General features: G+C 38.1%; 2 long non-coding RNA genes across 6 annotated transcripts; both read left to right on the top strand.

The window, feature by feature from the left end:
* The first annotated feature begins 4,264 nt into the window (after window positions 1-4,264).
* LOC104114583 (uncharacterized) lies at window positions 4,265-11,857 on the top strand. 5 transcript variants are annotated; one of them, XR_690426.4, is made up of 5 exons: window positions 4,265-4,614; window positions 4,702-5,159; window positions 5,977-6,227; window positions 8,894-8,953; window positions 10,907-11,176. It is a non-coding gene; the product is annotated as an uncharacterized lncRNA (long non-coding RNA). The 5 variants fall into 5 exon arrangements; XR_011414556.1 differs by lacking the exon at window positions 5,977-6,227 and adding an exon at window positions 11,251-11,857 and having other exon boundaries at window positions 4,266-4,614; window positions 10,907-11,144; XR_011414557.1 differs by lacking the exon at window positions 5,977-6,227 and adding an exon at window positions 11,251-11,857 and having other exon boundaries at window positions 4,266-4,614; window positions 10,907-11,148.
* Window positions 6,234-8,107, top strand: LOC138906956 (uncharacterized). The gene is made up of 2 exons (XR_011414559.1): window positions 6,234-7,049; window positions 7,337-8,107. It is a non-coding gene; the product is annotated as an uncharacterized lncRNA (long non-coding RNA).
* Window positions 11,858-13,644: the final 1,787 nt, after the last annotated feature.

Raw genomic sequence — 13,644 nt, 5'->3', positions numbered from 1 at the left:
CCTTAGCCTCTTCAAATTGAACCCTAAATGGGGCAATCTATCGGCTAAGGGTCTCCACTTCTTGCTCGATTTGCTGCAAACAAGCCTCCAATATAGCGGCCTCAGTGGCTTTGGCTTCTAATTCTGAGAGGCGAGCGACACTTTGCTCCCGCTCTGCCAAAAGTTGATCCCGTGAGTAGGTAATTTCTTTCTTCTCACGAATTAACCTCTGAAGGCCCTCGAAAGCAAGAAAGTTGGCCTACAAAGCAAGAAAGTCAAAACTCAGGATATGTTCAGGCAAAAATAGAAGAAATAACAAATGAAGAAAGGAATGTACCGATGCGGTGTTGTGCATGGAGTTGTTCAACAAACACTCTCCTGAGAGTGCCTGAATCTTTTTCCATTCTTTCTCTGAATCCAAAGGCTTCAGATAATTAGCAAGCTCCATCGGCCGAGATAGCAAGTTGCATCCGGTAGAGACCGAAAGAGTAACATTCCTCCTTCTTTGTGTATCTTTAGAAGGGGCAGCATAATTTTTCCCCAAATTCCCATGAACTGGGGATTAGGGAAGAGGAACACCTTCTTCGTGGTCAGGTGCGATCAGTGGAGATGGTGTAGTAATTGCTGGTGGAAGAGTGGATAAAGGTGAAAATGATGTAGCAGTTGCTGGGGTTGGTGAAGAGGGAGATGAAGCTGATGGAGTTGAAGAGTAAGAAGCAGCTGCAACAAACACAGTGCTAGTTATTGGTTGCTCGTTAGCCAAGGACGGAAGGGACCCGGTACTCAGCCCCAAAATACCGGGAGAGGCGACTGGGACATGGAAGCGGGAGTTGGCATTTTCCACCATATCGTATTCCCCCAGAGCGCCGAGACATCGTCCTCGGATGGTGTAACTAACTCAATAGGGTGAGCATTCTATTGAGTTGATGAGGATCGTTGCTTTCTATGTAGAGAAGCTCCCCCATCACTAGCTTATCCATCATCGTCGATCATCACAGTGTCTATGACCAGCACGGGAGGAGGGCTAGTCACTACAATTACCGAAGATGACTCGGGGGCAGTAGTCTTCGCCCTCTTATTCTTCTCCTTGGCCGTGGAGGAGTGTCTTTTTTTTGGTTGTTTGTCCTCCGGACGGGGACTCCATAAGGAAAAACTTGTGCCCGAAGTAGGACTAGAGACACATGTTCGAGTAAGCACCTCCTAAAGCAGCCTTGCCGCGTTAGCAAGATCAACCAAAATGTCCTCCTCGGGGACAACAACAGCGCTCGCGGGTAGACCTGATTTCAGAGAAAAGATAGAAAGGATCAATTAATTTCTTCACATAAAAAACTGAAACAAGGTGAGTCTAAGTTACCATGGTTTTTGGCCTTCCACCCATATTTAAGAGCCAATTCTTTTCACGTGTGGGATTCAAGCGTAGTGACATCCAAGATCTTCTATACCCACTGGTCCAAGCCTTCAACCATCGGTGGGACCTATCGACTTGCTGAAACAGGCGAAAGATGGAGGATCAATACGGGTATGGAAGAATACCTAATAAAAGAAATATTAAACAAGGTGCTTACGAGTGCGGTTCCATGCTTTCGGAAAGGATGAAGCCGTTGCCAGAATAATGTCGTTGATGGCAACCGTAACGAACTGTTCCATCCACTTATGGTCGTTGTCATCATCCATGCTAGATAACAGAGCATGGTGGCCATGTTTGCTGAAATTTATCATTCCCCCACGGAAGATTTTGGGGGAATAAAGATTCATCACATGAGCTAAAGATAGCTTCTCTCCCGTCTCTTGGCACAAGCGCTGGAGACAGGCAATCGTCCTCCACACAGAAGGACTTACTTATGCCAAACATACCTGATAGCGGGGACAGATATCTGCAATAATGGAGTTAAACTCTCCACTCAAAGAGAACGCACCCAAAGTAAAGGGATACGTATAAAAATATGTAAATCCTCCTTGGGTAGGGTCACTCTCTCCGATAGATCAGGAGTAACAATATCCAAATCATGGTAGCGACAGTCTTCCTTCACAATAGGAATACTGGAAGAACGGATGGAAGAAGGATATCTGCCAATAACCCATATGCGAGGGAGAGCCAAAGGGAATTTCTCTTCGAAGTCTTTTGTTGTAACAAGACTTATAGGAATGATGGAATCCACTATTGGAGGAGCAGCATTCTCGGCTTTGTTCTTTCCCTTTGAAGAGATAACGTTCTTTGAAGAAGAAGCCATTTGGATGAAAGAAAGATTTTTTGTTTGAAGGGAGTTAAATAAAGGTTTATTAACATCAAGAAATATTTTAGAAAAGCTTGGAAAATTATGGAGTATAAGGGAAGAAGGTTGATGCGTATAAGTAAAAATTTTGGCGGCTAAATTCATGGCCATGATAACCTCGATAATCGGCAAAAGTTATATTGAATCATGGGATGACGCGTATTCGAGGCATTAAATGCGGAGAGACGTGCGTCTAATCAATCGTCAGAAGCCTTCAGAGGGGATCATAGTAATTCCCACCAAAAGAGTATTTTTACCAACTATCCGGTGACACAAAGTTATGTCACCGGAAAGTAGGGAGACTATCTGTATAGGGTAAAATATGCAATGCTACGTGGCCGCCCAAAAGAGGGATACGTGGAACCTAAGACAAGGGATAGCCAAAATCGAAGGCAACGGTCTCGTCTGTCACCGGAAAGAATAACGCTCATAATGATATAATTCCGGTAATATTTAATGGAGAATATTCCACAATATTAAGTACGCTGCCCATTACAAGAAATTTGATATTTATGCTCACCGGTACATCTTCATCAATGGCCCTCATAATTGACATTAAAGAAAGGCACGATCCTAGGACCTCCTTTCCTAGACGTAATTATAAATAGTGAGTTCTGTTATCATTGTAAGGACATGAATTTTCTTGAAAACTAACACTACAATTTACTCAAAGCTCTAATCAATTTTACCTTCTTATTTTCTGTTCTTGTTCTTATTATTGTTGCGCCCAGAGGCTTCACTACCAGAGTCTTTATTTCTGTCATTTCGTCTTCCTATCAAGGCTAAGTGTTATATATTTCTTCAAATATCTTGTTATTTCAGGATCAAATTAATTCACTTGTCTAGAAACCACGTATAAATTCAACTGTACCATTTTACGGGTAAACATCAGGGAAGCAGTAACAACAACAACAAGAAAGTAAAACAACCAAAACACAAGCAACATCAAGTAGCAATAGAATTTTAAGAATATGGAGATACTAGAGTAACGCTACTCCTACTGAATTAAAAGAAAGACGCATAACTGCACCTTTTACTCTAATTCTCGCCCTCCATACCTGCCTATCAAGGATCATATATTCGGTAAGCCAAAGATGGATTAAGTCCAATCTAATCACCTCTCCCAAGGAAAGTATTTGTTTTAAGAGTTAAGCTTAGAGTTAATAAATTCATTATTAAAAGGATTAGACCAATTACACCACCACCTAAAAACAAATAATCGTCTTTTAAAAGTATATCATCAACAATATATTAACAAAATACGGACAATGTCAAGTAATCATATTAATTCTGGACCATAACAAAGTTAAAAATATGATGTTAGTCAATTATTTTATTAGATTACTGGTATCTGTCAAATGATGAAATCATCATTTTTTTAATTTGACCAACTTATAACTTTGATTGTCAACCTATAAAAATAATATTGTGTTGGCTGCTAAAATATCTGTTCTACAGATTTATTTAGAATGACACGTATTGATTATTTGTTAATATTTTTCTGTAACAAACCAATGTGGTAACAAATGGCAAGTAACAGTTTTAAACAATTTTGTTTGCAAATTGCAACTACTACAAATTCCATACGCTCCTTTTCAACATAATTGTGCTAAACAAATGGTAAGATAGCATCTTTCTTGGCAATATAAAACAAACATTCATCGATTAATATATTAGAATTTAGAGAAGTTTTGTATGGAATTTTTTTCTTGTGTATTTCATTAGGAAACTGTGCACCTATATATACAAAGCTAAGAATAAAATCTGTTTTGCACCTAGCACGTGTCCTACTGCTATTCCCTAAAATATAACTAACTAATGGAATCAAAGAATATACAAGAAATTTTCTATACACGTATTCACCATACATGGTAAAAGAAAGTTCCAAAATTGTTATCCTTTACTTGCCAGCTGTCCTCTTTTATCCAAAATCAATGGTCTTGATTTAATCTCTGTGAAACTTGATGGATGGTTCAGATTAGCTTTAACCTTTGGAGATAAAATTGTCTGAAGCTTATTGTTTGTATTGACATTTAGGTTTAGTTCAGTTTGTCTATCTTCCTCCCTCAAGTAGGAGGGAGGCGAAGACACACCCAACTTGCCAATAATAGATCAATGAGCCTGTCCTGACAAAGGCTTGGTAAAGATGTTGGCAATTTGGAGACGCGAAGGAAGATAAGATAGAGAAATAATGCCGGCGAGAAACTGTTGTCGGACAAAATGGCAATCCAGCTCCATGTGCTTAGTACGCTCATGAAATACTAGATTCTTTGCAATGTGAATCGCCGCTTGGCTATCAGAGTGAAGAGTCACCGGCAAAGATGGCGTAATAGACAAATCTTCAAATAATCGAACCAACTAGGTAATTTCTGCTACTATCCTTCTCATCGAACGATATTCTGCTTCAGCGGACGATAAAGAAACTAAAGGTTGTTTCTTTGACTTCTAGAAAATCGGTGAACCCCCAAAATTGATGTAAAATCCACTGATTGAATGACGTGATTCTGGGCAAGAACCCCAATCGGAATTGCAAAAAGCAACAAGAGGCAAAGATGGAACGGAATTCATGAAAATCCCCAAACTTGGGTCCACAAGAAGATACCTCAAACAATGAAAAGCTGCATCCAAATGAGGTTGTCGAGGAGCCTGCATGTATTGGCTCAGGTGCTGAACTGCGAAAGACAGATCATGATGTGTATGAATTAGGAAATTCAACTTTTCTAAGAGTCAGCGGAAGAAAATAGGATCTAATATCAGTTCTCCTTCATCAGCCCTAAGCTTACGGGTGGGATCAATGGGCGAGGAAGTAGGCTTCAAATCAAGACATCCAAACTCAGTCAATATAAAGCGTTTCTGAGTCAAAATTAATCCCAGCGGATCACGTATAATTTTCATGCCTAAGAAATAGTAAGTATGCCCAAATCCTTGATTTTAAATTCAGCATGAAGAAATTCCTTTAGCTGAACTTGTTCAATTGGATCATCCCCTATAATTAGAATGTCATCCACATACACTGTGATGAGAATAATCTTCCCATCTGATTTAAAGTTCAAAGCTGCAGTTAGCCTGACATACCACTGTTTTGAGGCTTGCCGCAGTTCATAAAGTGACTTCCTTAAAAGACATACATGATTAGGGGAAGGTGGTGATATTCCTGGTGGAAACTTAATAAACACTTCTTCCTGCAAATCACCATGCAGGAAGGCATTATTGACGTCTAGTTGAAATAAATCCCATCCTTTCTTGACTGCTATTGCAAGATTACACCTAATAATTGTCATCTTAACCACCGGTGAAAAAGTCTCCATAAAATAAATTTCTTCTCTTTGTGTGTCTCCTCTAATGACCAAACGAGCTTTGAACCTTTCTAAAGAACCATCAGATTTATATTTTACCTTGTAAATTCATTTACAAGGTAGAGCCCCTTCCCTGTAGGCAAAGGAATAAAATCGCAACTCTTATTTGCCTCAAATTCTTTAGCCATAGCCTCCTACCAACCTGGGTGAAGTGATACTTAAGAGTAGAATATTGGCTCAGATATATATGAAATAGATTTGAGCATGATTTGATTTGTGGGAGAAAGAGCACAAAAAGGCAATACAATTGATTTAATAGGTGCAAAGAAACAAGAATCAGTAAGGTTAGTAAGAAAAACATAATTGCATACATAATTATTAAGATAAACATGGGGTCTTATTTGTTCTGATAAATTTTCTGATTTCAGGTAACAGAAGACAAACAATATTCAGAAGAGGTGAACGAGAATGAGTAATTGAGATATGTGACGTAGGATAGATAAGAGAACTTCTAGCAAATGGTATTGGTGACTGGGAGTAGATAGTTGAAATTGGTGAATAAGAACCATGCATGGTGAACCCCTAGCAATAGAGTCATGGTTGGAAAAAGTGGTAGTAGGTGAAGAAGGAAACTCAGAAATAGGAACTCCATGCTGAGAAGGCAGTGTAGGAAAAAGAGGTTGATTTCTCACTTTAGAAAAAAAAGGAAAAATGAATTCATGAAATTTAACATCACTAGAAACAAAAAGTTTCATGTTTTGTAAATTTAAAAACTTGTAACCCTTCTTCCCAAAAGAATATAAAGACACAAGGGACTGACCTTGGGTCAAGTTTACTTATGTGATGTGGTAAAGTGCTAGCATAGACAAGGCAACCAAAACTCTTAAGAGAGTGATACTGTAACACCCAGGAAAATTTTGAAGAATTTAAGTGTAAAGTCCGGTAAAATTTGCAAAGAAAATATTGTTTCATGGTGCCGGACCTTTTGGGTTGAACAATGCACGGAAAAGTAAAGAAATATTTTTGGCGAAAAAGTGTATTTCTACGGTCCATTATGCGACCGCAGAATCACTCTGCGGACCGCATAATGGCCGCAAAGTGAGGCAGTTAATTGGGTCAGTTGAAAGCAATTATGCGGTCGACTATGCGACCGCATAACTGTTATGCGATGTACTATGCGACCGCAGAACAGTTATATGGACCGCATAGTGACCGCAGACTCAGGCAGATTTTTGGTCATTTTGGACACCAATTATGCGACCGATATGCGGTCGCATATGCGACCGCAGAACCTGTTCCGGAGCTTCATTTTTGGGTTTTTAAAATCCGACCCTATTTCGTTAAATACACTCTTTGGGTTATTTTTGATGTATAATATGATATTTTAGAGTGTGAGAGAGTGCCCTAGAGTGAGAAGGTATTCCTCAATAATTGATTCTTCAATTCTTGCTCAAGTTTTGGAAGATTAAGGAGGGAAACTCATTAGGTCTTCATCCTAGAGGTAAGATTCTATACCCTAACCCTCAATTTCAAATTTTGTCTAGAAATGGGCAATAAGCAAGATAATTTCTGGGCAAGAGGGTTATTTATTTTACATGCATGTGTTATCAAAGGGTGTAGAAAGATTGTTGAGCTAAAAATGGTAAAGATTGGGTTGTGGGATGATGGAATCCTCCATAAAAGGACCTTGAACCTTAATCCACACTTAGTGTTTGACGAAATGCTCAAATAAGCTGAGACCATGAATATCTTCCTAATTATGGTTCAATTTTGTTATGTCTCAAATAGATTGGGATTGCTAAAATTTCCGGAACGTTGTAGTAATTTAAGAAAAGCTCAATTAAGGTATGTTGGCTAAATTTTCTCTCTTGGAATTGAATTCCATAATATTTCTGTGAGTTTCAAAGTATGGGTTGCGTATTAAAATGTGGTGGCTTGAATCGTATTTCAAATGAAAGTTAGTATGCCAAATTATGTGAGAAAATCTCAATATTCTTAAGACTCTTAATTGCTCATATGTGTACCTAAATTCTTGATTGGGAATGTCTTATTGTTTATAACCTATAAAGATGGTTGGAAGTAAAATGAGTAAATTGAGAATATAAAGTGAAACCAACGTGCCAATAGTGAAAGTTATACTTGTGACCAATGGTGCCAATAAAATGAAATAATGTGAGAAAGATTATGAAATGAGTTTTGACTCAATTATTCCAAAATTGACTTCGACAATATAATCGGCTAAAATTTTATGAACTCAAGTGATGCCCATATGCGGTTGTTATAGCTAATGCTATGCTTTATAAGTAATTTTCAATGTGTTTTGCGTTCTTACATATTCGTGAGTGGAAATTGTGTATGATTTTATCTTGTACTTCAATTGCCAATCATTTTACTCCATTTATTGGAAAGAAATCGATTGTGTTTAAAGCCTTCATTACTAATGAATTTAAAGTTGTGATTTCTGGAATATTCTATTTGTTGATAATTATGATGATGATCTATGAAAGGGAAGAAATAAAAGTGTGGAATATGAAATACGGCTATTGCGCCATGAACAAAGGATCATATGAATGGACAAGAGATCCAATGAAATAATAATGGTGTAAGTTGTTGAAAGTACGGATTAGGTGATATATGGTGTGAAAGGTTATGAGATGTACGTATTTGTACTTTTGTTTCCAATGTGTTATGAAACCCTATGGACGGTCTATGAAACGCATAGGTATATTGTGTTATGAAACCCTGTGGACGGTCTATGAAACACATAGGTATATTGTGTTATGAAATCCTGTGGACAGTCTATGAAACGCATAGGTACATCATGTTATGAAGTACATTGTGTTATGAAATCCTGTGGATGGTCTATAAAATACATAGGTACATTGTATTATGAAATCCTGTGGACGGTCTATGAACGCATAGGTACATTGTGATATAAAATTCTGTGGACGGTCTATGAACGCATAAGTACATTGTGTTATAAAATTCATTGTGATATGAAATCCTGTGGACGGTCTATGAAACGCATAGGTGCATTGTGTATAAGAGGTATAGATGTGCGGTATGAATAAACACTATGGACGGTCTATGAAATGCATAAGTGTATAATATGATATGTGAACACTAAGGACGGTCTAATGAGTCACATTATTAATGCAGGCAATAGGTGCCCCTTTTGTTGTCTTTGTTTGTACAGGTTGTTTCAATTACATTATATTATGTGTTCTACGTATAGATCATATGGGCATTCTATTTTGAAAGAGGATTTCTAGCTATACATACTAGTGCTATTCGACAGTACTAACGTCCCTTTTGCCGGGGGCACTGCATATTTAATGGATGCAGGTGATTCTACAGCAGGTGACATTGATCAGTGATAGCAGTACACTCCTTTCAGCTGATTTGGTGAGCCCCACTTTATTTCGAGGTCATGTATCTTTTGTTTCTCATGTACTTTGTGGTTGAAGTATAGCCGGGGCCTTGTTGCCGACATTTCCATATTACTCTTCTGTTGTACTTAGAGGCTCCGTAGACAGGTTGTGGGTGATATTTGATATTGGGAATTGGATTAGAACTGTTGGTATTTGGCAACATATTTTTCATTAAATCTATAAACTCGTCCTATTTTGGAAATATTGAATGATACTGTTAATGGGAATGAAATGGAAGCGGTTAATGAAATCTCTTTAGTATTTGATTAACGGAGTACGTCTCCTCTTTATTCACGAATGATTTTGGGTAGAATAAAATCTAACAGGCTTGCTCAGTCGGGTTCACTCGGTTGAGCTTCGGCCGCGCTTCTCGGTTTTGGGGCATGACAGATACGAAGGTGGAATTCCAAATAAAATCTCGAAGTGGCTTTTGAGCTTAAGAACCTTGGAAGGGAACCTATTGATGAGATATGTGGCTATTAGAAAATATTCTCCCCAAAAAATAATAGAAAGTTTTGATTGATAGAATAGAGCCCTACAAGTCTCCAAAAGATGCTTATGTTTCCTCTCAACAACACCATACACAAGTTGTTTGGTGTATTATACCTTGAGAGAAAAGAAAATATGAAGTCTGCAAGCTGTTTTCAAGCTCTAAAGCATTGTCTAATCTTATTATTTTTACTTTTTTGTTATGCTGTCTTTCAACCATGGCCAAAAAATACTTGAGAATCGTAAAAGCATTGGATTTGGTACTTAGGAGAAAAGTCCAAGTTGCTCTATTGAAATCATCAATAAAGATCAAGAAATATTTGTATCCATCATATGTAGGTTCTTTATAGGGACCCCAAGTGTCAATGTGAATTAGGTAAAATATTCCTTTAGTAGAAATGGAACTGGATTGGAAAGGTAGTTTGTCTTACCCTATATATATATATATATATATATATCTCACTGTGATCAAGTAAAGTAGAAGAAGGCAGACAAGAAATGGTAGAAATATTTCTCATATTAGCAAAAGGCAAATGCCCCAATCGATTGTGCCATAGGCTTACATCATTTGAAATAACTGCTAAACATAAAACCGGATCTAAAGATTGATTACTAGTTCTATTACAGTTGAAAAGAAATGGACCGAAGTCATTGATTTTACTAGATAGACTGGCACTAGGCTTGATAGAGTGGAGTAGATATATCCCTTTCTTTTGTTTACAAGAACCACTGGCATGTTTATTGAAGGGGCCTGCAAGATTGCACCAAAAGCAGAAAAAATGAGCAAAGAGTAAGCCTACTGACAGAACCTGTGAACTGATAAAGATTATATTTGAAACTAGGAAGATATAACACATTGGACATAAGACAATTAGGCAGGATATACTCACTGCTAGCTTGTGTGACCATGACTCTTTGAGAATTAGGCAAGTTGACAATAACGGGTTTAGTAAGAGTTCTAAAATATATTAAAAGACTAAAATCATAGGTCATATGTTCTGAAGCACCTATACCTAATATCCAAATAACTAAGTGTGAAGAAGGAGATAGGCAATGTTTATGTATAACACCACAATTGGTAGTGATATTGACCTTAGAGTTCATCTCTCCATGAGGTGCAAATTTTACCTGTTGGAGCAGCTGGCATAGATTGTTATACTGCTCGTAAGTGTTGTTTTTTTCCTGTTGTGTTGAATGATAGATTTACACCATCATCTGTTGTGACTGCTGCGTTTTCATGAACACCATTTCCTTTTTTTAAACTTCTTGTTCTTGGTAAATTTGAAATCTGATGGGAGTCTAATAATCCTATAGCACCTTTAAGCAGTATGTCCTGGCTTTTTACAGTAGGAACATATGAGATTGTTCCTCTTTCCTTCAAAGTGTCCTTTCTTCTCTATGTTAGGTAGCCTCTGACCACCATACTGTGGTTTTGCAGCCATTAAAGCAGTTTCAATAGGGTGTTGAGCAACCTGTATTTTCCTTTGTTTCTCATCCTGAATCAGGAGTGAATAAGCATGGTTGATGCTAGGCAAAGGAGATGCCATCAAAATATTTCTCTTTACACCTAAGTAGGTCTCATTCAGTCCCATAAGAAATTGAATGAGCCTGTCATCTTGATGATATTTGAGGATCCTGCTCTTCCCTCCACAGTTGCAGCCACAAGTACAATGAATGCATGTATCAAGACTGTCCAACTCATCCCAAATTTTTTTCACCTTGGTATAGTAACCTGCTATGTCTGAACTGCCTATGGACTAAATCACTGAGTTCGTTTTGCAGATGATAGAGCATAGCATCATTGCTTTGCCCAAATCTATCTTCTAACTCCTTCCAGATATCTCTAGCAGTTTTGGAGTAGTAGTACACTTTCAGCTATTTATTTCAAAAGAGAACTGAGCAACCAGAAAATGACCATGTCATTATATCTATTCCAGGCTCTAAAATATGGAGAATATCTGAGTGGTTCAATGATAGATCCATCGATAAATCCTAACTTATTTTTGACTGCAAGTATTTGGAAGACAGCCTTTCGTCAACCTCCATAGCTTTTACCATCAAAGATAGAATTGACAAGAATCATTCCAGGTGAATCGGAGGGATGAAGTTAAAAAGGGTGTGTTGAGTCGTTGTTGACAATGGTTTGGGATGCTTGATTTATTGATGGAGAATCACCTATAGAGGAGATGACTGGATATGTAATCGTCATTGGAGAGAAAGGCTAAAAAAGAACTTGAAGAAGAAAAACAGTGTGGATCGGGTACTTAAATCTCTGATACCATATTAAAATTTAGAGAAGTTTTGTATGAAATTTTCTTCTTGTGTATTTCATCAGCAAACTGTACACCTATATATACAAATCTAAGAATAAAAATCTGTTTTGCACCTAGCACGTGTCTTACTGCTATTCCCTAAAATATAACTAACTGATGGAATCAAAGAATATACAAGAAATATTTTATACATATAGTCACTATACATGGTAAAAGAAAGTTACATAATTGTTATCCTTTACTTGCCACCTGTCCTCTTTTACCCAAAATCAATGGTCTTGAATTAATCTCTGTGAAACTTAATGGATGGTTCAGATTATCTTTGTGTAATGACCCAGCCGGTCGTTTTGAGTATTATAGTCTCGTTCCCTAATTTATTACTTATTCTATACTCATTTATTATTATATGACTTGCCGGGGTAGTTAGTTGGGTTCCAGAGATATTTCGGAATGAGTTGGGACATTTAGTCCCAAGGTTGGAAGCCTAAGTTGAAAGAGTTGACTGAATATTGAATTATGTGTAAATGACTCCAAGATAGAGTTTTGATGGTTCTGATAGCTCCGTATGGTGATTTTGGACTTAGGAGTGTGTTCGAATATTGATTTGGAGGTCCGTAGGTGATTTTTGGCTTGAATTGGCGAAAGTTGAAAAAATTAAAGTTTGGAGAGTTGAGAAGTTTGACCGAGAGTTGACTTTGTAGTTACCGGACTTGGATTTTGATTCTGGAAGTTTGAATAGGTCCGTTGTGTCATTTATGACTTATCTGCAAAATTTGATATCAATCAGAGTTGGTTTGATAGTTTCTGTATCAATTGTAGAAGTTGAAAATTCATTAGTTTCAATAGGCTTAAATTAGGGTGCGATTCATGTTTTTGATATTGTTTGACGTGATTTGAGGGTTCGACTAAGTTCGTATCGTGTGTTAGGACTTGTTGGTATGTTTGGATGGGATCTCGGGGGCCTCGGGTGAGATTCGGATTGAAAACGGATTGGAACTTGGACTTGGAGAGTTGCTGTTGCTCCTGAAGTCTGGTGGCATCGCACCTACGGAGGAAGTGGCCGCAGGTGCAGTCGCGCAGGTGCGGTGGGTTCGTCGCAGGTGCAAGATTTATGGTGATGGATTGGGAGTGCAGGTGCGAGGAGTATTCCACACCTGCGAGGTCACAAATGCGGAGAAAAGGTAGCAGATGCAGAATTTGCCAAGAAGGCCCTGGGGTGCAGAAGCAGACGGTCCACAGATGTGTGTGCGCAGAAGCGCTTGTGGCCCGCAGAAGTGGAAGCGCAAGTGCGCCATTTGGACCGCAGAAGCAGAGACTGTTGTCTTGATTTGAAGCCGCATCTGCGATGGATTTTTCACAAGTGCGGAGCCGCAGAAGCGGTTGTTGGTCCGCATAAGTGAAAATTGCTGGGCAGAAATAGAAGTTCGAGGGTTCTTCATTCATTTTTCATCTTTTCACCTAGAGAGCTCGGTTTGTGGCGATTACTTGAGGAATTTTCAAGAAAATCATCGGGGTAAGTGATTCTAACTCGAATTTGGCTATTATACATGAATCCATAGTTATTTTTGTCGTTTAATTAGTGATTTGAGTTGGAAAATTTGGGAAACAATGGCGAAACTTCTTAGGCTGAATTTTGGGGATTTGAAAGGCGATTTGAGGTCGAATTTAAATAATTTTAGTATGGTTGGACTCACCATTGAATGGGTATTCGAATTTTATAAATTTTGTTGGATTCCGAGACGTGTGCTCGGGTTTGACTTTTGGGTTGAATTTTTGACTTTGGTTAAAGATCTTAGTTTTATCATTTAGAGTCAATTTCTATAGGTTTTATTGATAGTATTACGTTACTTTTGGCTAGATTCGAGCCTTTCGGAGGTCGATACGCGTGGGAAGGGCTTGCTAG

The sequence above is a fragment of the Nicotiana tomentosiformis genome, chromosome 3 (genome assembly GCF_000390325.3).
Source record: "Nicotiana tomentosiformis chromosome 3, ASM39032v3, whole genome shotgun sequence".
Lineage (NCBI taxonomy): Eukaryota > Viridiplantae > Streptophyta > Magnoliopsida > Solanales > Solanaceae > Nicotiana > Nicotiana tomentosiformis.
The sequence above is the reverse complement of the archived record's forward strand: the minus strand, read 5'-3'. Positions and strand labels throughout refer to the sequence as shown.